This window comes from Dermochelys coriacea, chromosome 4 (genome assembly GCF_009764565.3).
Source record: "Dermochelys coriacea isolate rDerCor1 chromosome 4, rDerCor1.pri.v4, whole genome shotgun sequence".
Classification (NCBI taxonomy): Eukaryota; Metazoa; Chordata; order Testudines; family Dermochelyidae; genus Dermochelys; species Dermochelys coriacea.
In genome coordinates, this window is record NC_050071.1 from 100998330 (window position 1) to 101020858 (window position 22529).

The 22529-nt window shown below is 44.8% G+C and overlaps 1 long non-coding RNA gene across 3 annotated transcripts in view; it reads left to right on the forward strand.

Annotated features, from left to right (window-relative positions):
• The first annotated feature begins 9551 nt into the window (after positions 1-9551).
• LOC119854902 overlaps positions 9552-22529 on the forward strand; it is a 45319-nt gene continuing 32341 nt past the window's right edge. For 2 of the 3 annotated variants that reach the window (XR_005292676.2, XR_005292675.2), the window contains exons 1-3: positions 9552-10264; positions 10357-10481; positions 12479-12564. This is a non-coding gene — a long non-coding RNA (uncharacterized LOC119854902). Of the gene's footprint in view, positions 10265-10356; positions 10482-10937; positions 10999-12478; positions 12565-22529 lie in introns of those variants that run through there. The other variant, XR_006281128.1, reaches the window with a different exon arrangement.

A 22529-nucleotide genomic window follows, 5' to 3' on the forward strand; every position in this document is an offset into this window, starting at 1 on the left:
CATCCCGAACTCTAAAATAAGGCAGCAAAACTGGGTCAAGGTTTTTAGGGTGACTGGGCCATCTCTTTGTCAGAAATTCCCATAGTTTTTGTTGAATTGGACATGCTGAACAAGCAGCTTGAAACTGTTCTCTTGTAACTGCAATGAGAGTGCTTGTAATAAGCACAACCACTACATCCTCATCCTCTGGTGGACCATCTGGTAAAGGCAAAGGCAGGCGAGAAAGGCAATCAGCGACCACATTTTGGTTTCCAGGCTTATATTCCAGTTCATAATTGAAAGAGAGTCGTCTTGCAGACCATCTAGCAATAAGATATCCTGCTCTTCCCAGTCCTTTCGTGGTGAGCAACGTCGTCAAAGGGCTGTGGTCTGTGCGCAACTTGAACGTGCGGCCCCACAGGTAAGTTCTCCATTTTTCAGTAGCCCAGACACAAGCAAGTGCTTCTTTTTCGACTGTAGAATATTTTCTCTCAGCATTACTCAGTGTCCTTGAAGCAAATGCAACAGTCCTCTCTGTGTTGTCATCATGCAGTTGTGTGAGAACAGCCCTAGGTCCATAATCCAAAGCATCAGTAGTTACAATTGTGGGCAATGCAGGACTGAATAGTGCAAGTACTGGACTATGTATAATCAAGTCTTTCACCGTTTTGAAACTAGCTTGTGCATCCGTTGTCCACACTAAGGTTGAACTTCTCCGTAGTAATTCCCGTAATGGTTCAATGACAGAAGCATAATTGGGAATGAATTTTGTACACCAGGAGGTAAGACCCAAGAAGGAATGTAAGGTTTACAAATCTGTTGGAGGAGGAGCATTTGAAATTGCCAGGATATAATCTGGATCAGGTTTTAGTCCAGCCTGTGAAATTGTATGCCCCAGAAAGGAGAGTTCAGTTTGTCTAAATTTGCATTTGGACCTATTGAGCTGGAGGCTTGCTGTGCTGATGCAGTTTAGTACAGACTGCAGGTTATTGTCATGCTCCTCAGAAGTATTTCCAAACATGATAATATCACCCAGACAGCACTGAACTCCATGTTGATTCTTCAGAATCAATGACATCATTTTTGACAGGCACTTGGGGCAGATGCGAGATCGTATGGAACACGTTTAAAACGAAATAGTCCCTCATGTGTAATAAATGCTGTGAGGTCTCTGCTATCTTCATGCAACATAAACTGGCGGTATGCGCTCTGCAAATCAAGAGTAGAAAACATCTTTGCTCCATGGAGTTCTGCAAATACTTCTATGTGAGGAAGGGGATGGCTGTCAATCACAATACCTTTATTTGGCTCCCTTAAGTCCACATAAAGGGGAATGCCTCCACCCTTCTTCTGCGTCCCTACTATAGGTGAAACCCATTCTGAGGAGTCGATCTCTTCAATAATGTCCTTTTGAACAAGTTTTCTAAGTTCCTCTGAAACAGCTTCCCTGACTGAAAATGGTAAGCACCGTAATTTCTGTTGTACAGGCACCACATTATTCCGCATTTTAACTTTATGCAGAAACCCATAAGCACAGCTGAGTTTTCCCTCAACCTGGTGTTGGGTCCCAGCTGAAACTGGGGTGTGTACTGCAAGAGTGCTTTGCTGAGGAAGATCAATTTGTCCATTAACTACCCTGAGATTTAAAGCAGCCAATAAATCTCTGCCAAGGATAGGAGTGCCTTTGTGGACAATGTAGAACTCTGCAGTTACACAGCAATCACCAAAAGTAACTATTACTGGCAGGCAGCCACGTACTGGAATATGGTTTTTCAAATAGCACACCAAATGAAGCTTGGGTTCAGTAAGAGACACATCTTTAAAGTAACGCAGATAGATGGAATCAGGTAGTAGATACCGCTGAGCCAGTGTCCAACATTAGCTGAATAGAGTGTGGTTTGCCTGAGGGTATGGCGGAAACATTTACAGTGCACTTTATCTGTTCTGGAATATGTGCAGTAGTGATTTTGTCCATGCTCAGCACAGTAACATCTGGTATTGTAACTGCATGCACCTGTTGATTGAACTGGCTACTGTGACATACTTTAGCAAAATGCCCAATCTTTTTGCAATGATTGCACTGAGCTATTTTTGCTGGACATTGTGTGTAGCTTGCAAGGTGTTGTGGGGATCTACAGCAAAAACATGCTTTTACTGTATTTTGAATTGGCTGATTTGGTGGTTTTTCATTAGTTTTCCTCTTGCAATTGTGTGTCTGCAGTGGTAGTGAACTTTTCTGCAAAGGAGATTGTGCCTCCTGTATCCATGCTCATTATTTTGGCTTCAGCTGTAGCTGACTCAATCTGAGTAGCAATGGTTATTGTTTTTTCTAGTGTAAGTTGTGGTTCTAGAAATAAGCGTTCTCTTACATGAAGCATGGTTGTTTTCTCAATGAGCTGGTCTCTAATCATCTCATCTGCCATATTCCCAAAGTCACAAGTTACAATCAGACTCTTCAGGGAAGCAATATACTGCATTATAGTTTTCCCTGGTTTCGCTCACGCCGGCAAAATCTATAGTGATTAGCTACTACATTCACTTTTGGCACAAAAAAATTCTTTAATGCAGTGAGCGCACTCTCATATTTATCATGTGCAAGGGAAAAAGTATAAAATATACACTGCCCTTCTGCTCCAAGGCAGTGGATTAGCAGAGCATGCTTTCTTACTTCAGAAATCTCTGTAGAACTGATTGCAAGCAAGATAAGTCTCAAACATATGGATCCAGGTAGTAAAAGCAACTGGAGGGTCACCTCGGCTTTGCAAAAAGGGTGCAAGTGGGTTCAGAGGCAGAAGATCTCATCCTCATCGTCAAAATGTTGTATCAACCAGGCAAGGTACTAACAAGCTTCAACAGAACTTTATTTTCAAAGTGGAAACCTCTTTACCAAGCTGCTGCTGCACCCTCTGTAGCTTTCTCCCAGCCTCTCAACTCCTCCCCCCTCCTTCCTGTTTCCTGTCCTTTCAGACTCCCAACAGCCAGTGTTCTAAATTCTAATAGTTACAAGCCACATCTAAACTCCTCCACACAAGTGCTCAGCACTTCTCAAGAAGTGGCCTGCCTTCACACCCATCCTGTGTGTTGAAATTTGACGGTCAACTCAGTTTATTTTTTTAAAATGTAACTTAATCCAAAATTTCAATGTTAAGAAAATCACAAGGAATGGTAAATAACAAAATAAGAACTAAAGTAAAAGTAATGTGAAAACATGTGACATGTTTTGTTACAGGAGTTTTGAGCTGTTACTAGCTTTTGTTATTTGGGTCTAAATGTAAAGGTTCTATTTCTGTTTATTAAACGTCTTTTTGATATTTGTATTTAATGTAAATCTATAACTGTGCCCTGGAGTCTTTGTACAAATGATGCTTTGGAAATGTAAATCTGACTAATACCACACCTACCCTTGGCTTCCAGCCCAGTGTAGGAAATCCAGGTTGGATTTCTTGCTGGAGGGAAAGTTGGAGGCAGGGCTGACTGCACCTTCTGGTAAACCATGTTCTATAGCCAACAATTTGAGCTAACATAGGGCCTGATACTGTACCCAGATATGGAGAAACTCCCATTGATATCAGTGAGAGAAAGGTGGACCTTTAAATAAATTTATCCAATTGAATAGTTGTCTTCTGTATTATTCCTGCTGAGGGAGGCAATGTTTAGGCCTTGTCTACACTACAAAGTTTTATTGGCAAAAGGCAGCTTTTGTTGACTAAACAGTGAATGCATACATACTGTGATGAAACTTTTGGTGGCAAAAATGCTGTTTTGGCAACAAAATAAAACAACCCCAACGAGAGACATAAGGCTTTTTGCACAAAATTTTTGTCGACAAAGTGCCAGTGAAGACACGATGCTTGATTTTATTGCTTTAATTGGCCTCCAGGTGGTGTCCCACAATGTTCATCTGGTCAGCAGTTTGAATTCCCCTGTCCTGCAGCCAGGTAAACAATAATCCATTGCTCCCCATTAGAAGTCCTGTTTGCTCAGCGTGGAGACATTTCATTGCATCTTCCCAGGTGACCATGGCAGGTTATCGCAGCAGATGCTCTCCCACTTGGACAACTGTGGAGCTGCTGGATCTGTTCAGTATATGGGGAGAGGAGTCTGTGCAGGCCCAGCTGCGCTTGAGCCATAGGAATTGTGATACTTACTGGCACATATCTCAAGGCTTGTGCAAAAAGGGTATGATCGGGACACGCTGCAGTGCAGAGCGAAGATAAAGGAGCTAAGGAAGGCGTACCATAAGGTGAGGGAGGCAAACCATCACCCCTGTGCTGCACCTGAGACCTGCTGGTTCTATAAGGAGCTGGATGCTATCCTCGGTGGCGACCCCATCTCCATTGCCAAGAGTCCCTTGGATACTTTGGTGGGCCTGGAGGGAGCGGAAAGAGGACCTAACCCAGAGGATGAAGTCATTGATGAAGAGGTGGAGTTAGATGACGATGTGGAGCTCCTGGCAGGGTTGCCTGGTGGGGCAGGCAGCCAGGAACTGTTCACCACTCCGGAGGTATCTAGCCACTCTCAGCAGTTGCATTTCAGTGAGCAAGAAGCAGGAGAGGAGATGTCTGGTTAGTGGCTGTGGTTTGTGTAGTGTGGAGGTGGGTTCAGGGTATAGAAATGTACAAGGCTGGCTGTGTTTCTATGTATTGGACATTCCCTGTGTAGCTAATCAGTACAGCGGAACAGGGTGTTGATGCTCGCCGAGATCTCACGGGAATCCTCCAGAGAGATCTCTAGGAAAGTTTCCCGGAGGTACTTGGTAATCCTTTGTCGAAGGCTCCTTGGCAGAGCTGCTTTATTCCTTCCCCCATTGTAGGAAACTTTCCCGCACCATTCGGCAATCACTTGTGCAGGGACCAAAGTGTCACACAGGCAAACAGCATAGGGACCAGGGCGGAAGCCACAAGTGTGTAGTAGATGTACACTCGCTTCCCTGTTTACCCTTAGCAATGAGATATCTGCTAGAATAACCCCCACCTATGGAAAAGTGTGGGAGAATTTTAGAATTTTCCCCCTAGTCGGCTGTACCGCAACCCTTGTGGAGTGAGTGCTCTTTTCCCCGTGTAGAGGGTCCTCCATCCCCCACCAACACTCACCATGCTTTGAGTGTTCACTGAGATGTGTGTTTACCAAGGGTCAGTGAGAAAGTGATTGCTATGTTACCAGAGGTGTATTTTACTGAAATGTTTCAATGCTATGCATGAACTTAACAATCATGCTTCTGTGCATTGTTCCTCCTGCTTTGGCAGATTTAGCCTTGAGGGACACTCCCCACACACCGGCCTAGCGTCTCCGCCAGATAAGAAAGTGCCAAAGACAGAGTAAAGAAGACGTGTTCCAGGAGGTATTGAACTTCTCCAATGCAGAGAAAATGGAATGCAAGGAGTGGAGGGAAGCCGAAAGGCAGGGCTGAAAAGAAAATCAGGAGTTTGTTAAGGATGCTACTGAGAGGATGATTAAAGTCATGGGGGAGCAAATGCAGATGCTGAAGTCCTTAATAATGCTGCAGACTGAGCATATGCGTGCCCGCCCTCCCCTGCAGCACATTCAGAACTCTTTTCCATGCCCCCCCAACTCTTTTCCATGCCCACACAGTCCTTTCCACTTTCCGGGACTTCTCGGTTTCTCCTTTACTACACCCCCTCAGACAACTTTCAAAATGATAGCTGGACCTACACACAGCTGTGAAAGTCTGTACTTCCCTGGTACCTCCTTTCCCACCAAGCATGTTTGTGTGTGTTGTGTGGAGGTGTTGTTTCTTGTGCAATAAAAACAAAGTTTTTGAATGGTAACTCATCTTTATGTTTCCTACAAATTGAGATAGCGGGCACTACCAATACATACACAGGCAGTTTAATCATATGCTTACTGGAACGTAAGGTCCCAAATGTCACCATTGCTTCCCAACAAAACTACATGTAATGTAACATTGCAGCACCAATCACAGAGATATACATTACTGATTCTCATTTTCTAAGTGTTGCCTCAAAGCCTCCCTGATTCAAATTGCCCCCCTCCAGGCTCCTCTGATAGCTCTAATATGTGGCTGCTCAAAATCAGCAGCCAAATGGTCTGCCTCAACACTCCACCCCTGAGCAAACCTTTCACCCTTAGCTTCACAAAGATTATGCAATGTACAGCATGTGGCTATGACCATGGGAATATTATCCTCACTGAGGTCTAACCTGCCATAAAGGCATCACCAGCGTGCCTTTAATCTGCCAAAGGCACATTCTACATCCGGCACCTACTCATCCTTTTGTTGAACCGTTCCTTACTGCTGTCCAGGTTTCCTGTGTAAGGTTTCAATAGTCTTGACTGTAAGGGATATGTCGGGTTTCCCAGGATCACTATAGGCATTTCAGCATCCCACACTGTAATTTTCTGGTCTGGAAAGAAAGTCCCAGTTTGCAGCTTTCTATGCAGTCCACTGTTCCTGAAGACATGTGTGTCATGCACCTTCTCGAACCACCCCGTGCTGATAGAAGTGAAACACCCATGGTGATCCACAAGCACCATCAATACCATGGAGAAATACCCCTTCCTATTGATGTACTCTGTCGCAAGGTGATCTGGTGCCAAAATTGGAATATGTGTACCATCTATTGCCCCTCCACAATTAGGGAAACCCATTTCTGCAAAGCCATCCACTATTTCAAGCACATTTCCCAGAGTCACAGTCCTTCATAGCAGGATGCAATTAATTGCCCTGCACAATAGCATCAATGCAGCCCCAGGAGTCAACTTTCCGAGTCCAAATTGATTCATGGTAGCAGTCTGGAGTTGCCAGCTTTCACACAGCACTTGCCACGCACTATTCTACTGATAGGACAGCTCTCATTCTGGTGTCCTTGCACCATAGTGGTGGGGCAAGCTCTGCACACAGTTCCAGGAAGGTGAATTTCCACATCCAAAAGTTCTGTAGCCACTTCTCATCATCCTCTACCTTCATGACAATACGATCCCACCATTCAGTGCTTGTTTCTCGAGCCCAAAAGCAACGGTCTACCCTGTGCAGCTGTTTTGCGAATGCCAAAAGCAATCTGAAGTTGCTCCTATCCATATCATACAGCATGTTAGGCAACCGGGAGTCTTTTTTAGTTAGGAACTTTGTGATTAACTGCACTGCCATCTGCGATGTCTTCTTGACAATTATCAGAGCATAGGAGAGCAGTGAGGGATCCATCCCTTCTCACAAAGATGCTGGGGTGCACAGCAAACGAGGGCCGTTGAAAAATGCCACAAAAAATGCTGGAAGCCCATAGACTGCTGGGACAGAAAGCAATGCATCATGGGACATTGAGCCTGGTCCCAAGATGTGGCACAATCCGCTCAGCTTTCCCACAAGATCTAGCGGCAGAAGGTGTGGAGCTGGACTGTGGGATAGGTACCCACAGTGCACTGCTCACACTGCCGATGCTAGGGCCCCAAGTGTGGATGTGCTCTGCTTATAGAAGGAGGGAGTGTGAACATGCAATACTGATTTTTATTATAGCTCTTTTTGAGTGTCGACATTACTTTTGTCACCAAAACTCTGTAGTGTAGACAGGGCCTTACAGATTAACGCACCTGGATTTGATACTGTCCTGGCTGGATTTCCTACATCAACGATGTTCTTTAAAAAAAATGTGTGAATTTAAGGTAATGGAAGGTGCCAGACAAGAGGCTGAAATCCTGTTTAGCCACAGAATTATAGATAGCATGCCCCTGATGCCACACAAATGTGTCTCAGTACTGACCTGGATTGACCATTTGCTGGGAGAGAGAGGAGGTTATACTAAATGATCATTTAAACCCTTGGCCTCCTGGCTGAGGCCTTCAAAGTTGCCAATGAATGCCAATTGCCGAGTGTGTTGGAATGGTATTTGTGAAATAAACACTTCTTTACTGGGAACTGCCCTGAGATAACCAAACTCATTTCATGTAAGGAACCACATCTAGCATAGGTGCCGACTCCATGGGTGCTCCGGGGCTGGAACACCCATGGGGAAAAATTGGTGGGTGCTCTGCACCCACTGGCAGCTCCCCGCCCCGCCCCCCCACCCCTGCTCACCTCTGCCTCCGATCCGCCTCCACTTCCCCCCTTGAGCGTGCTAGGCTCCGCTTCTCCCCCTAGCTTCCAGTGAAACAGGGAGAGGAGAGGGGACACAGCACACTGAGGGAAGAGGTGGGGCCGGGGAGGGGATTTGGGGAAGGGGCCCAATGGGGCAGGGAGAGGATGGAGTTGGGGTGAGGACTTTGAGGAAGGGGTGGGGAAGCGGTGGAGTTGGGGCAGGGGCGTGAGCACCCACCGGTGCCGGGGAAAGTAGGCGCCTATGACATCTAGGACTTTATTCTGATCTCATGTGCAATAGTGTAAATCAGTAATAATGCCATTAAAGTCAATAGAATTATGCCTTTATAAAATGTTAGTAAGTTAAATCAGAATCAGGTCCCTAATTTCTAATTCTCCATCCCCAGCCAAAAATGTGGAACGTAGGAATTGTCACACAGGCTCAAGGCAGGAGCTCATCTACTTCACTATCCTCTCTCTCCAACATTAGCCAGCACCAAATGGTTCAGAGAAAGGAGCAAGATCTTCAAAGTGGACAATTACGGGATAGCCTGTGAAGAAATTTGTTTTATGGGCAGGTTTTCTTATGCCATGAAGCACGACAATTTATATTCTTCCAAACTTTTTAAAAAATTCTGTGTAATGGAACAGTGGATGTTCCCATTATTATAAATATATGGCCACTCCATGTCCAAGCCCGCTAAACTCTTGAACTCATTGTTCATTGCACTGTTATTGGTAACCACACTGCAGAAGCAAACTACATATAGTTGCCTTTTGATTCTGGCTTTTAGTTGTCCCCCGTAATTATTTGCCTGGGTATTGTGGCAATATCTGTGATATCTCCAGGAATTTATAGAGCTCTAGGACAGGGCCATCCCCAGCCATTTGGGTGCCCTACACAACCCCCCGTGGAGGACTGTGTGGGGCCCCAGGGTCTGGGAGACAGCTGTGGGGGGGGCATTTTTGGGGGCCCCATAGGCCCAGAGTGGCCAGAGGGATTAGCGGGGGGGGGGGTCGGGAGCAGCCCACTCCGCTTCCCTCGCCCCAGCCGTGTCGCTCCGGGGAGGGGGTTTGGTGGAAGGGATCCCCCCACCGGCGGAAAGTGGAGCAGCCCGGCCCCAGCCAGCTCTACTCCGCCAGCTCCCAGCCACGGCGCTCCGCTTCCCGCCGCCCGGTGAGTCCGGGAAGGGGGGGAACCGGCCCCAGCAGTGTCGCTCGGGGCGGGGGGGGGGGAAGCGTTTCCCCAACCCCACAGCGACTCTGCTGGGGCCGCGTTGCTCTGCTTCCTGCCACCGGTGAGTGCGGGGGCCCAACCTCCCGGCACTCGCCCTCCCCGCACTCACCGGCGACGGGAAGGGAAGCGGCCGCGGCTGGGAGCCGGCGGAGTCGAGCGGGCGGCGACCGAGCTGCTCCGCTTCCGCCCCTGCCGGCGAGTGCGGGGTCGCTGCGGGAAGAGGCGGAATGGGGGCGGGCCGGGGGCGGAGCAGGGGGGGGGGAAGGGTAAGAGGCAGGGCGCGGGGAGTTGACCGGGGCCTCACACCCCCCTAGGGACGGCCCTGCCCCTTGCAGGGGGCGCAGCCCGCGGAGGGGCCGGCCGAGGGATAGGCCTGGCCGCCGGAGCTGGTGCGGCCGCCTATGCAGCACGCAGCTGCCTAGGGCACCATGAGATTTGGGGCAATTTCATGGTGCCCTAGGCAGCTGCGTGCGCCTAAGGACGGGCCCTGCTCTGGGAACTCCACCAGCGGTAAAGTGATAATAGTTCCTTAATTGTTCCTCTCCGCCTAATGCTCCTTTCCTTAGTTATCTGACGTAGATTTCTCTTCCCGGGACCCACCAGCAATAGTACATGGCTTACGGTGGTCTGAGGGGCTCTCCTGGGTGCAGCCTTGTAGGGACGCGAAACGGAGGGGGGGGGGTAGACAGGGTTGCCCCCACCCCCCGATTTGCTGCGTGGCTTGTACTGAGCAGGCGCACACAAACTGAGCATGCTCAGTAACACTGCTGAAGCCGGCTGCCCTCACTCCACCCCACCCCTGTCGGTCAGGCCGGGGTCGCTTCACGTGCAGCAGCTGCCAGAAGCATTCTGTCTATGCAAATGCTGAGGCAGGAAGAATATCTCTCGGGGGATACTAGGGGGAGTGCGCTTGGATGCAGCTTTTAACTCTTTTTCCGAGGTGCTGCAGGTGTTCCCTCCAGTACCCGTCTGAAGCTGCCAGCTGGTCTGCAGGAGGGGTAAGGCCCCAGCCACACCTGTATCCCATAGGTACTTCCTGTGGATTGCCTCTGGCGATGCTAATACACACCCCTCTCCTTGTTGTATTCAGGGAATGCAAGCATCAGCATTTTGGCTGTCCCACATGCAAATAATTAAGGGAGTGGTGGGAGTGGAGTCTCTTCCTCTTCTGCCTCTGCATGGAGTAACCAGAAGCCAGCCCTATTTTATGAGTCTGTGAGTGTGTGTGTATATTTATATACGTTATCAATATAACTACTTTATGTAACTAGTGTTACATGTCTGATTAATCTATTTATTGTTGGACTTGCATAGAGATGCACAATCCTCTGAATAATGACAACAGGCCCAGGTTCTTTAAAGGTAAAAGCCAATCTGTTTGTTACTTGAAAAGTGTACAGAGGCAACTCCCCTGCTGCTGGTGTGGCTGTTACAGTCATTTTTTTCTCTATCATTAAGAGCATCATAATTTGCTAGTAATCACTGGTTAAATCATCTGTAGAAAACTCCTAGACTTTAAGACAGAAGGGACCGCTGTGATCATCTGTCTGATCTCCTGCATAACATAGGCTCTAAGATTTCCCTAAATTAATTCATGTTTAGCTACTGTGATTACACCTGGATAATATTATTGATTTGGCAATTTAAAATTTGCATCCTCTTTGACCTCAGGGGCAATGTATACCTTCAAATCAGCGGCACTGAGATGGTTACCCGCATGGCCCCACAGTATGCCAACGTTTTTATGGCTGACTTAGAACAACGCTTCCTCAGCTCTTGTCCCCTAATGCCCCTACTCTACTTGCGCTACATTGATGACATCTTCATCATCTGGACCCATGGAAAAGAAGTCCTTGAGGAATTCCACCAGGATTTCAACAATTTCCGTCCCACCATCAACCTCAGCCTGGACTAGTCCACACAAGAGATCCACTTCCTGGACACTATGGTGCTAATAAGCGATGGTCACATAAACACCATTCTATACCAGAAACCTACTGACCGCTATTCTTACTTACATGCCTCCAGCTTTCACCCAGATCACACCACACGATCCATTGTCTACAGCCAAGCTCTACGATACAACCGCATTTGCTCCAACCCCTCAGACAGAGACAAACACCTACAAGATCTCTATCATGCTTTCTTACAACTACAATACCCACCTGCAGAAGTGAAGAAACAGACTGACAGAGCCAGAAGAGTACCCAGAAGTCACCTATTACAGGACAGGCCCAACAAAGAAGAACGCCACTAGCCATCACCTTCAGCCCCCAACTAAAATCTCTTCAACGCATCATCAGGAATCTACAACCTATCCTGAAGGACAACCCATCACTCTCACAGATCTTGGGAGACAGGCCAGTCCTTGCTTACAGACAGCTCCTCAACCTGAAGCAAATACTCACCAGCAACTACACACCACACAACAGAACCACTAACCCAGGAACCTATTCTTGTAACAAAGCCCATTCCAACTGTGTCCACATATCTATTCAAGGGACACCATCAAAGGACCTAACCACATCAGTCACACCATCAGAGGCTCGTTCACCTGCACATCTACCAATATGATATATGCCATCATGTGCCAGCAATGCCCCTCTGCCATGTACATTGGTCAAACTGGATAGTCCCTACGTAAAAGAATGAATGGACACAAATCAGATGTCAAGAATTATAACATTCAAAAACCAGTTGGAGAACACTTCAATCTCTCTGGTCACTCGATTACAGACCTGAGAGTGGCTATCCTTCAACAAAAAAACAGACTCCAATGAGAGACTGCTGAATTGGAATTAATTTGCAAACTGGATACAATTAACTTAGGCTTGAATAGAGACTGGGAGTGGATGGGTCATTACACAAAGTAAAACAATTTCCCCATGTTATCTCCCCCCACCTCCCCTGTTCCTCAGACGTTCTTGTCAACTGCTGGAAATGGCCCACCTTGATTATCACCACAAAAGGTTTTCTTCCTCCCCCGCCCCTTCCTGCTGGTAATAGCTCATCTTAAGTGATCACTCTCCTTACAGTGTGTATGATAAACCCATTGTTTCATGTTCTCTGTGTGTGTGTATATAAATCTCCCCACTGTATTTTCCACTGAATGCATCTGATGAAGTGAGCTGTAGCTCACGAAAGCTTATGCTCAAATAAATTTGTTAGTCTCTAAGGTGCCACAAGTACTCCTTTTCTTTTTGTGAATACAGACTAAGACGGCTGCTACTCTGAAACCAGCATACTATGTGCATCCACCCTGCGGGACTCAGAGGTACCAAGTATGGTTGCAACAGAGGTAAATGATTTGAGCCTGAATCTCTTCTTATTTACACCAATCCTACACCAGTTTAATTCCATTGACTTCAGTTTATTTACACCTAATTTACATAGGCTGCTCATATAGCAACAGCTCTGCTGCCATGTTCCAGGGCCTTCAGCAGCCTCTGTGAAGATGCTGTGACATTAAGCTTACCACAAAGCTGTGGTCTATAGAACCATTCATAGACCAACTTTACAGCAGTGCAACATGGGTGCCAAGGAATGTTGAAGCGTGGTGGATTGACATTTTCAATTCTCTTTGTCTTCATCAGCTGCTCCATATTAAATGGCAGGATAAAATCAGCAATGAGGATATTTGTAGCCAACCCAGCAATAGTCTCCATCAGCACTGGGTTTTTTTTGGCGGCTTTCTAAGTACAGACATGCTATCAGGCTGGAAGACCAACAAATTACTAAGCAAATTCATTGAGAAAAGTTGCTACAAGGCCAGCAATCGTATAGTCACCAAAATTCTGGTGGCATGATAAGATGCTAATGCTGAACCTATACTGACATCCAGCCAGACCATTTTAAGGACCTAGCTAGAGATCAATCCAGGTGGCACCTGTCTGCAAGGAGGCTATATCCTTTTGGGATTTGCCTTGATGATGATGGTGAATTTACACTCTTACTAGTGAGAGGAAAATTGGGTCCTTTGTAACTGATAACCTGGGAGAGACCCAGATGAGTCAGCACTACTTTTGTGTCCAGACAGGAAGAATGGTCTTTTGATTAAGGCACTGAACTGGAGTGCAGGAGACGTGTGTGTTCTTGTAATGCTCCCAACGGTGGTTCAAGAGCGTGAGTACCAACCTCAGGGCAGATAGTTAAAAACCAGGGCACAAACCCCAAATTGGTTGTGAGTTCTAAACTTAGATTTCACTAACCAACTGCACCAAGTGTAAACCTCTAGGCTCTTTAACAGCTTTAACATGGAGTCACAGACCGTCCCCTTAGGTACTCCAGTCTGTCTTGTCTTGCAAGAGTATCTCTGTGATAGATGGCCCCTTACACCAAGAATCACAACAATATTCAGGTTATGCTTGATCCTAAAGGATCAGTTACTTACTCCTCGTCAATTGTACTTTAGGTCTTGCACCAAAGATGCTTGTAGCCAATCCAGTAGTGAACTATATGAAGATGTATTAAATAGGAAAAGGAAATTAGAGAGTTATTTGCAAGATTAAAGCAAGCAACCAGACACATGAATGAGTTATAGTCTTAGGTTTCAAAAGGTAGTATAGGCTTCTTTTATCAGCAAGCTCTATTTGACCTTTAGGGCTAACCCAGGCTGAGCAGCTGGGGATCTCTTGCTTATGCCTAGAAACATCCTTCCCCCAACTCCCCCTGCATGAATACAAGCAGCATAGAGATGTGTAGTTCCTTTGGTTTGGGGTTTTTAATCCCCTCCTGCCTGTGCTCTGAGCTGCAAATTTAGCAGATGGGAGGAGTCCACTTGCCTGACTCATCTTCACAGGGCAGAGAGCCGAACATTAAGAGTCTTTAGTCCTTTTATAATATACAGTTGCAGAAGCTTACAATACAACTGCTCAAATATTACATTACTTTGGAACACAGATATTACAAGTAAGATTAATGCATGCAGCAATTCACAAGCATCCAAACACTACACACTTTCTTATAATTCTAATACCTATTCTATCAATATTAACCCACAAGTGAACCATATAGAGTCCAACTATGCATCCGTCGGTGTCCCACTGAGACATGGGGACCTTGGCATGAGCTGGCACCTGACCTGCCAGCTTCACAGTTCCATTCCCAGCTCTGTCATAGACTTCCTGTGTGACTTTGGGCAATTCATTGAGGTCCTGGCCCTGTGCCATTTATGTCAATGGAAGTTTTGCCATTGATTTCAATGGTTGTAGGATTAGGCCCTTTAATTCTTTCCCATCTGTAAATTGGGAATGATAATTCTTTCTTTGTCTGTCTGGCCTATTTAGAGTTTAAGCTTTACAAGGCAGGAGCTGTCTTTTACTGTATACAGAGCCTAGTACAATAGGGTCCTGATCTCAGTGGGGGCTTCTAAGCACTCCCATAATACAAATAGATGAATAAAAATAATAATAAATAGTAAGAACTACAGTATTAACTCTATTAGTGCCTCCCAAGACAGTTGCTACCTACTTTTCAGCACTACAATAAGACAGGCTTATAAGAGGACATTAGTACTAGCAGGAAGGAAGATCTATTAATGTGATATATGTAAAGTAAGGAAAGACATGAGAATGAATACTAATATTGAGGGAATCCTGGCAGAAGTGAGTTTCCAGGAGGGATTTGAATGAGTAGCAACTAGTGGCTTGGCAAGATGCAGCATGAAAAATAGAGATGTTTGTGGGATAAATGGGCAAAGGAGGGCATTAATGAATTAATTTTCAAAGGTGCTCTGAAATGACGTGTGAGATCCTGTTTTAAAGCAATGACCATGAAAACAGTTGTTACAGCAGAGGGGATGATATTTTTGATCTGGAAGGTTCTGAGGCAGTTGGGGTTTGGCAGTTGGACAAGAGTGTGGTGAAGGGAGGTTTTGAAGGCTGACAGTCAACACAGAGTAATCAAAGTGTGCCTCTACTTTGAAAACATTACTGTATAAAAGTTGCTTGTTTGTTATGTCCCAATGATCCTAGATCAATTCAGTTTGTGACATAGTGCAGGAGAACTTGAACTTTTTGGCAGGAGGAACTCAGCTCTCACAGTAGGCTTCAAGGGCACAGTAATTACACTTCAGTCTAATTATATGTCACTCTTTCACAGGATCAATGAGACACATCTCTACTGCAGTATAATCACCTTCCCCTTAAAGGTTTCAGAGTAGCAGCCGTGTTAGTCTGTATTCTCAAAAAGAAAAGGAGTACTTGTGGCACCTTAGAGACTAACAAATTTATTAGAGCATAAGCTTTTGTGCATCCGATGAAGTGAGCTGTAGCTCACGAAAGCTTATGCTCTAATAAATTTGTTAGTCTCTAAGGTGCCACAAGTACTCCTTTTCTTCCCCTTAAAGGTTAGCTCAGGTGAGGGCTAATAGTGCCTCCTGCCAAAAGTTCAAATTCCCATGCACTATGTAAGGGTTTATCTGTCCTTTCAAACTGAGCTAATGTGATACGGAGTCACTGAGTGACAATAAACATGGCACTCCAAGGTGCCATTTTTACAGTCACTTTTCAGAGGAGAATTAACAACCCTGTCCTTTCAAACAAAGGCAATAATTTTTTTATAGTGGGTTGGCTCTCCCAGTGCTACTGTTTAAAGTAACAAAATCAGTAGCTGTGTATTCAGACATTTTACTGTTGAACTTATTATATCTAATATAAAATAAGCAACAAGTAACTATATTCCTTTGCTCAGGAAATTTTAAAATGGATGTTATTGAAGTTTTGTTCAAGGAGATAAGATAAGGTGAGAGAACAAGAATTTTAAAATCAGGTATTAGTAACATTTAAAATGTTTCCCACAGACAATTCAAATAAACTGAGGGTCTGAGCTGCCAGAGGACCTTTATTGTGCATTCTAGTGTATTTTACGTTATTTATATATAATTATCTTAATTATAATTTAGAGGCAGTGCATACAGATTCACCCTCTTTTAGAAGACCTAAAATCCACTTAACCCTAAAGGTCTTTTTTCTAGTGCATTAAAGCTTGATGACTCTTAGAAGCGATGCAAAAGCAAACAAGACCCTGAAAACCCCACAGTCAGCTTTGCTACATACAAGTAGCAAACAAAAAACCTGTGATGAGCAGAACCCAAAGTTTGGGATCTCTACCGATAAACATTGTGAAATCCAGATGGTTATGAGGCCGCCACCATACACTACAATGCCCTTCTATATGCCTATGTCTTCCACCAGCAAACTCTGCCTCTTCCTTATCTGTTATCTTGGTTTGCCATCACCCTCCAGTATTATTTGGGTGGATGGTACAGTTTCTCTCCTCCTTTGTATCTGCAGTGGCAGATGGATGTCAACTCCTCTTTCTGTGTCTTTTCCTCTTTTAAATACCCCATGTGATGTCCATTCTTTCTTCTTTCCTCTTCCTTTTTTTCCTCTTCTCCAGAGCATTTTTTCCCTTTTGGGGACAACAGAGAATCTGCTCCAAGATGTTCTAACTTGGGTGCTTACGTTAATCACCTTTAATCATATTTAGGCATCTAAATAAGTGGCCTAATTTTCAGAGATGGATTTGACTTCATTTTTCAGCAGGTACTCACCTAGCCCGGAAGAAAGACAGGAGGCAGTGGACGTGTTTTAATTACCACTTTATTCATTTAAAATATCTGGGAGTACCCAGCAATAAATTGTACAGTGCAGGTCATCATCATTTCCTTAATCATTTCCACATAATTGGGAGTGCTGTTGTCAACTTGGCCCCGCCCCTTTCCCAACCTGGTCCCAGTCATCTCATTGCTGGGATCCCACCACCTTCCCCTCACAGGAGGATTAAGGGGGCTAGAAAAGGAAGGGGGTTGGTTCCCTGCTGTAGGAGGCTGAAATCACCTGAGCTCCTGTAAGGCATGATTTCCTTTAAATCTTGTTCCAGTCCTTTTTATTTGCTAACTGTATCCCTTCCATAACAAGTACCTGGACTGGACATCTGCCACAGGGAGACACCAGCAATTTAGCTTGACTGCCTCCCCACATCCTCTACCACGTTCCCAGGTATATACTGATTTCTTCCTTAATACCGGACAAAAATATATGTGCTCCACATCCTCTGTGAATAACTCGGGTGCCCAATAACATATGTCCCAATGAGGAATTACCAAATCACCTTGGTTACATATAAATATAGCCACCTCCCTATTCACCTACCTCTTGGTTTTATCAACCCATGGAGTCTTCGTGGCTCCACACCCATCATCACCCCAGGGAAAAATTCTGGATCTGCCCTAAATCCCTCTTAGCTTTGGTCATCACGTCAATCTCTTACATTTTCCCAGATCATTTTCAACAAGGTGAACAATAATCACATCTGTCTGCTCTCAGGCTGCTGAAGAGGGTATGAGGGGAAACAGCTGGTGCCACAGCATGCCCTTCCTTTCATGCCAGCTTATAACTGCCTCACCACCTAGGCCCAGCTGTAAACCTCCAGATGCTCTGGAAGCCCGGCTGTGTACCCAGGATACTGTACAATAATGTGCCTGACAATCCACCACTGTTCGCTTGGCCCATTTGCATGATTCTGAAATAGGAAGCACAGGAAAATGAGTTTTGATTCTTTACCTGGGGTCTCATGTATGTCCTGTATGCAGTTGAATGCCACCGTCCAATAGTCTCAATCGCCCTGGCCCCTTCAGCATGACCCAGGTGAGACACGCCTTCTCTGGGACTGTATGGGATATAAATACCAACCCCTTTCAGACAACTAGAAGGACAGTGCCCCTATGAGCTGTTGCAGCTGTTTCCTGCTCCTCCCCACTCCATCCAAGTAAATTTTCCACTTCTTTCCCCCTGCTACCGATTGCAAAGAGACCCCTTAAAGGGGCAACAACCCCTTTCCTTCCTGCTAGCTGGACAAGGCCCCACTGTATGCAGCTGCGGTGAGCACATTTTATTTAGCAGCTAGCCCCTAATTTCCGTAAAACAGAATCAAGCCCCTCCATCATGTGATTGCCACCAGGAGGTGGGGCCACATTGAAAGAAAGAGGTAAAAATAAAACAGGTTAAGTTTTTTTCCCCAAAGTAAATACATGGAATCTCCAAATTTGAAAAGTTCAGTTGGGTCCAAAACTTATCTGACCACACATTAAGGTTCTCTCATCACTAGTTTGTAATGCCTAGATATTTAGTTTTTTTCCCAGTGTTGATTTTATCTGAAGCTTGAGATAACCTTCCCTAACTCACATGAGTAAACTGCTACCACTAATAGTTAAATGCTCTTCCCTGGATGATAGATGGGTCAGATTTTCATGATGATACTGTTGGATAGGTGACTGTTGTTACTACTGGTCATGAGGAAATGAGACCTCACTGTGAGTTCTGGTAGATGAGAACAGGATTCCTTAAAGATTTATTCACTCCCCTTGGCGAGTTCCCAGATTGTTGTGTTGGGCAGCTGCTCTTCTGTCCTGAGGGAAACTACAGGAGTGCCACAGGAGTTCCATCTTCGCAAACCTTTTGTTCAACATAGATGTGGAGATCATGATATTATATAGGGCCAGCTCCAGTAGAACGACGCTGATTTACACCAGACCGTAATGGAATCAATTACAATCTCATTTCAGATATGATATTAACTGAGAGGGTGGATAACAACCATTAAGAAACAGGTTTCAGAGTAGCAGCCGTGTTAGTCTGTATTCGCAAAAAGAAAAGGAGTACTTGTGGCACCTTAGAGACTAACAAATTTATTAGAGCATAAGCTTTCGTGAGCTACAGCTCATTTCATCGGATGCATTTGGTGGAAAAAACAGAGGAGAGATTTATATACACACACACAGAGAACCTAAAACAATGGGTTTATCATACACACTGTAAGGAGAGTGATCACTTAAGATAAGCCATCACCAGCAGCAGGGGGGGGAAAGGAGGAAAACCTTTCATGGTGACAAGCAAGGTAGGCTAATTCCAGCAGTTAACAAGAATATCAGAGGAACAGTGGGGGGTGGGGTGGGAGGGAGAAATACCATGGGGAAATAGTTTTACTTGTGTAATGACTCATCCATTCCCAGTCTCTATTCAAGCCTAAGTTAATTGTATCCAGTTTGCAAATTAATTCCAATTCAGCAGTCTCTCGTTGGAGTCTGTTTTTGAAGCTTTTTTGTTGAAGTATAGCCACTCTTAGGTCTGTGATCGAGTGACCAGAGAGATTGAAGTGTTCTTCAACTGGTTTTTGAATGTTATAATTCTTGACGTCTGATTTGTGTCCATTCATTCTTTTACGTAGAGACTGTCCAGTTTGGCCAATGTACATGGCAGAGGGGCATTGCTGGCACATGATGGCATATATCACATTGGTAGATGCGCAGGTGAACGAGCCTCTGATAGTGTGGCTGATGTGATTAGGCCCTATGATGGTATCCCCTGAATAGATATGTGGACAGAGTTGGCAACGGGCTTTGTTGCAAGGATAGGTTCCTGGGTTAGTGGTTCTGTTGTGTGGTGTGTGGTTGCTGGTGAGTATTTGCTTCAGATTGGGGGGCTGTCTGTAAGCAAGGACTGGTCTGTCTCCCAAGATCTGTGAGAGTGATGGCTCGTCCTTCAGGATAGGTTGTAGATCCTTGATGATGCGTTGGAGAGGTTTTAGTTGGGGGCTGAAGGTGATGGCTAGTGGCGTTCTGTTGTTTTCTTTGTTGGGCCTATCCTGTAGTAGGTGACTTCTGGGTACTCTTCTGGCTCTGTCAATCTGTTTCTTCACTTCAGCAGGTGGGTATTGTAGTTGTAGGAATGCATGATAGAGATCTTGTAGGTGTTTGTCTCTGTCTGAGGGGTTGGAGCAAATGCGGTTATATCGTAGTGCTTGGCTGTAGACAATGGATCGAGTGGTGTGATCTGGATGAAAGCTAGAGGCATGTAGGTAGGAATAGCGGTCAGTAGGTTTCCGATATATGCCATCATGTGCCAGCAATGCCCCTCTGCCATGTACATTGGCCAAACTGGACAGTCTCTACGTAAAAGAATGAATGGACACAAATCAGACGTCAAGAATTATAACATTCAAAAACCAGTTGGAGAACACTTCAATCTTTCTGGTCACTCGATCACAGACCTGAGAGTGGCTATACTTCAACAAAAAAGCTTCAAAAACAGACTCCAACGAGAGACTGCTGAATTGGAATTAATTTGCAAACTGGATACAATTAACTTAGGCTTGAATAGAGACTGGGAATGGATGAGTCATTACACAAAGTAAAACTATTTCCCCATGGTATTTCTCCCTCCCACCCCACCCCCCACTGTTCCTCTGATATTCTTGTTAACTGCTGGAATTAGCCTACCTTGCTTGTCACCATGAAAGGTTTTCCTCCTTTCTCCCCCCTGCTGCTGGTGATGGCTTATCTTAAGTGATCACTCTCCTTACAGTGTGTATGATAAACCCATTGTTTCATGTTCTCTGTGTGTGTGTATATAAATCTCTCCTCTGTTTTTTCCACCAAATGCATCCGATGAAGTGAGCTGTAGCTCACGAAAGCTTGTGCTCTAATAAATTTGTTAGTCTCTAAGGTGCCACAAGTACTCCTTTTCTTTTAACCATTAAGAAAGTAATGGCATGAGAAAGGAAGAGAGTTACAGCAGTAAGACTGACGTTGCTCAGTTTAGGGATGTGCACTTGTAGGTGGTTCTGTGAAAAGTATTTTTTGAAACAGTTGTTACAAATGACTTGCTTCTTGTGGGCATTGTGGAAGAACTAAGTCTTATGGAGGGATTTGGATGAAAAGAGAATAATTGACTCAGCCTATCAGACTTAGGGAGGCATTCCAGGAGTAGGAGGTGGAAAGGAAAAATGAAAGTTGACTCTTATAGGGTAATGACACTCATGGACCAAAATCAACTGCTAAAAGGTTCCTTAGGCTTTGGTCCTGCAATCTGAAGTCAATGGGGCTCTACACAGGTCCACAGGTGTGTCCACAAAGATCAGATTGGGGCCCCTGTGTAATTCCTCTTCCTGAAAGAGCAGTAGGTTCCATTCCAAATCCCATTGATGTGAATGGGAGACTTTACACTGAGTTCAATCGCAGATGAATCAGACTTCTATTGTTAGTTTATTTTAAAACCCCCAGCCAATTTATTAAGTAAAAGTTTGTTTTCTTAAGTCACAAGTCTGGGTATTTGATATAGATTCCAGAGAAAGGGTTAATCAGAAAATTGTCAGTCATCAGTCTGACTTTAAAACAGAGTGCTAGAGGGCATATCTTACTTGTCATGTTGCATTGTGAATTTAATGTTTGGGTGTGGAAGGACTTACCTTCCCTTTTTTGTAATCTACGCAGGTGTGCACAAGACTTCAAAGCCAGCTGTAGCAGGGTTTATATCTGGGAGAAAACCGCAGTCAAATAAAAATGTGCTGGGAGATGCAAACTGAACCTCTCTTGTGCAATCACCCTCAAATCAGTTTGTAAATATAGATTCCCACCTAATGTGTGTTTCCATTCCATATGAGACACTATACCCTGCTGCAGTTTTGGTTTTTATGTTACAATGTGATTTTAGGCCTTTTTCTATTATTTTTAATTTTTGAAAATGTGTTTAGTAGTGCTGGTAGCTACTCCCCTCGCGCTCTCCCAGCACTAGTGCCATGACAATACAGCCATGTTAAAGCTGCGGCAGTGATTCAACATTGCTTGTGAAGACATACCCAGAGTTTCTACGGCTGAAATGTGGACATTATCACACTGCTGATCAGGGACAACAAAAGACTGCCTACTAAAATGGGCAAAATCCCAATAGTGGATTTGGCACTTAATTGCCTTAGTCTCTTTGGGGACCTCAGTTTATTGCAAAACATTGACTGAAAACTGTGCAGATGTACTAGGCGGGGACATATCATGGCCACAAAAGGGTGTGGCTGGCTAGTCCAGGGGTGTGCCCAGGCTTTACTTGTGTATGTTCTTATCTATGCTTCTTTGCATATATGCACAGCAGAGTTCTGTGCATACCAGAGTCTAGATTGCTTTGATTTGAGAAAGGAAATGTTGCAGAGGTATCATAAACAGACTGGTAGTCAGAAAAAGAGCAGGAGATTTCAAGGTCAAGGATGACATTAAGACTACAGACAATGGTGACCTTTGGAGTTCCGTGACAATAACTTTCAAACCAAAGCAACAAATTTAAAACTGCTAAAAGGAAATGTTTTTAAAATAATAATTAACTTGTAGAACTCACTGCCACAAGATATCATTAATGCCAAGAGATCAGTAGGATTTAAAAAAAAAGAAATAAATATTTGTATGGATAATGAGAATGTTCAGAGTGACATTCGGCA